This window comes from Pyxicephalus adspersus, chromosome 12 (assembly GCF_032062135.1).
Source record: "Pyxicephalus adspersus chromosome 12, UCB_Pads_2.0, whole genome shotgun sequence".
NCBI classification, from domain to species: Eukaryota; Metazoa; Chordata; class Amphibia; order Anura; family Pyxicephalidae; genus Pyxicephalus; species Pyxicephalus adspersus.
In genome coordinates, this window is record NC_092869.1 from 27,381,952 (window position 1) to 27,385,022 (window position 3,071).

The following is a 3,071-nucleotide window of genomic DNA, read 5'->3' on the forward strand; positions in this document are numbered from 1 at the left end:
AAGGGGGGATAGGTTGTAGTACACTTACCTCACATCCTACCAACCTACCTATGAGGCTTGTGTACATTAAACCTACCAGGGCAGCCTTTACCTGCTGTGACTCATTGGATGGTATGCAGTGGGGGTGAGGCAAGTTGTATTATACACTTACCTCACTATCAGGCTTGTGTACAGTGCTTTGTGGGAGGTGAGAGGTTGTAATACACTTACCTCACATCCTACCAACCTACCTATGAGGCTTGTGTACATTATGCTTTGCCGGATGATCTGCAGTGGGAGGTGAGAGAGGTTGAAATGTACACTTGCCTCACATCCTACCAACCTACCTATGAGGCTTGTGTACATTATACCTATCTGCTTTGCTACCCTTACCTCACATCCAACCAACCTGCCTATGAGGCTTGTGTACCTTCCTGCTTGCAGCCAGCCAGGCAACGCAGCCATTGAGCTCCTATATTTGCACATGCAACAATGCCATGAACTTCAATCCATCCCATTCAATGCTCCACGCTCGGCAATGTTTACCCCAACTGTTAATGATACGCGAACAGTATTTATACCACTCAAGCCTCCATAACCAGCAACTCATGGAGACCAACTTTTTTTTTTTCCCCCCATTATATAGATCCTTGGTCATTAAAATTATCACTATTCCTTCTGATGAGTTTTCACTAACAAAAGAAAAAAAAAAAAAATTAGTTAAGCAAATAACTGTGATTAAAATGCACATTACCCATAAGCGCTTGCAATATGCAAATTTTTTTGAAATGAGCAACGTGATTGGTTGAATAAACAGCACAGGATCAGGCAGATTCTATTTCTCAAAATCAATTTTCAAACGTCATCTATGCATATTTGTAGAGGTGGGTGTATGTAAAGCGACATCTTTATTAATGTAATGATGAAATAAAAGGTTAATTGATTAATGTTACATCCCCCCAGGGATTAACTGCCAACAGCTATTGGGGAGCTATGGGAGATGCTCAGCTATGGGGTCCTTTATGGCTGTCCAACTGCATGAGTTGTCCTTGGAATGCCTGCAGGGTCCTCAAGGGGATGTCGCAGCTGCCTCTAAATATTAAGCTACCTACCTGGTGAAGTAATGTCACTGTCACTATGGAACCTGGTAGTGGTGAATCTCCCTGCCATGTCCCTGAGGGATCGGTCAGTGGTGAATGTCACTGGGAGTATCTGCCTATTAGTACTGCCATGTATTTAATGTGGTCCAGGCCCCTGTTGCAATATAAGAAAATGGTTGACAAGGCAACAAAGTGTCCCTGACCTTGGTGGCCATTTTCTTGTAGAGCTGCAGGTTTAGTGCTAAAACAGCTAGCCAATCAGAATTCTGCGATCACATGGTTGTTAGGGTCTATCAGGCAGCCATTTTCTGGTAGACCAGCAAGTACAGAATGGTGAACCCTCAACAACAAACTTGTGAGCCCCCGATCATGTGAAGACCTGAAGCCAGCCTTGTATTAGGTAGCCTGGCATGCACAGCACTCCATGAAGCAGGAATCACTTCTTCTCTATACCAAACATTATATTATATAAATATATGTTGCAAAATACTACAATTTTGTTTTGGCTTTACATGTGTACATTAAGTGCTAGACAGTTTTCATTGTTCCTTCCTTGCATCTAAGTCAGAGGTTATTTTTTTTAATGCAAAAAAAATATGTAATTAGTATGTTTAGCTTCTCATAATGATCACATGACAAGAAACTGATTTGGGAGATCATCACTTTGACTAACAGCACATTGTCAGAGCTCTGAGATTAAACTGCTGCAAGGCTTCTAGCTACAAATAGGAATATAGACTGGGACCTTCTGCCATTTGTAATGCCCGTAGAAAGTAATCATACCTGAAAGTTTATACAAATAGGCCGGTATACTAAAGAATATTAAATGAATAGGAAACCAATGGCTGATTTAGCTTGTAAAAGGAGTCTACCAATAAATCAAGTAAACAAATAATTAAACAGAATCTGTATATTATCCAATGGAGGCTTTGGATAACTTATGGCTTTGACCAAAACCTTTCCAAATGTTTGTGGAAGCCTACTGCTTTAATTACGCATTTACTGTGAAAACTTTTTTCTTTTTTTTGTTATTAAATTTTTGTATCAGAATTGTAACAGAATCTGTATATAATCCAATTGTCTTTAGCTGGAGAGCCAATGTGCCCAATGAGTTTTATTTGCATAACTTATGGCTTTGGCCAAAACCTTTCCAAATGTTTTTGGGTAGTGGGTTAAGGCAGTATGGATTGTCTTTGTTATTGTACAGCTCCAGAATGTATGGTGTGTATGTGACTTAATCTTCGTATTAATCTTGCACGCTTTCCAAAAAAAAGAAACAAATCTGTAATTGTTACAAGTATAGTAAAAGAGAGATTGTCCTACAAATAGATGGTAGGGGCTGCTTTTAAATTAGACATGTAGCTTGGTTCCCTCAACCCCATATTTTACAGATATGCCTACCCAAATTAGAAACTACGAACTGAATGAATTTAGAACCTCTCGAGCAGAGAAGAGGTTAACATTGTGCAAGCCTACTGTTTTAATTACCCATTTACTGTGATTGTATCATGTTTTATTACTTTTTTTTCCTTTTTGTTATTAAATTATTGTATGTCAAATTATTTAAACTGGAGCCAGAAGCTAATGGGATTCATTTTTATTTTGGTTTGTATGTTAATATTAAAGTGAAGATTACCAAGCCGGCTTGGTGCAACTGGAAACAATGTTATATATGATGAGCTGCCCTAGGCCTGGTCTGAATATTAGAGCACACAGACCATAAATAAAATGGTTAAACACTTCCACGCCTGTCTTGTGTTTTTATTTCATTTTAATATCCCAACAGCAACCATGTCTGTTTTCAAATCTGTTTTCAACCCCAAAATGCAGGTAATAATGGATTTAAGAAAATGGGTGTTTTACATCATTTCAATTCATCTTTGTTTATTTAAACCTTCTTTTAAAGTAGATGTAAAACTGAATGATGTTTAGAACATATCCAGAACTTAGCTGAGCCACATCCATATACTATGATATACATATACTATGAAA

At 38.3% G+C, this 3,071-nt stretch overlaps 1 long non-coding RNA gene across 1 annotated transcript; it reads right to left on the reverse strand.

Moving 5' to 3' along the window:
• LOC140342603 (uncharacterized) lies at positions 1-366 on the reverse strand. Its single transcript, XR_011923107.1, has 2 exons — positions 211-366; positions 1-151 (listed from the first exon to the last, which is right to left on the reverse strand). It is a non-coding gene; the product is annotated as an uncharacterized lncRNA (long non-coding RNA).
• Positions 367-3,071: the final 2,705 nt, after the last annotated feature.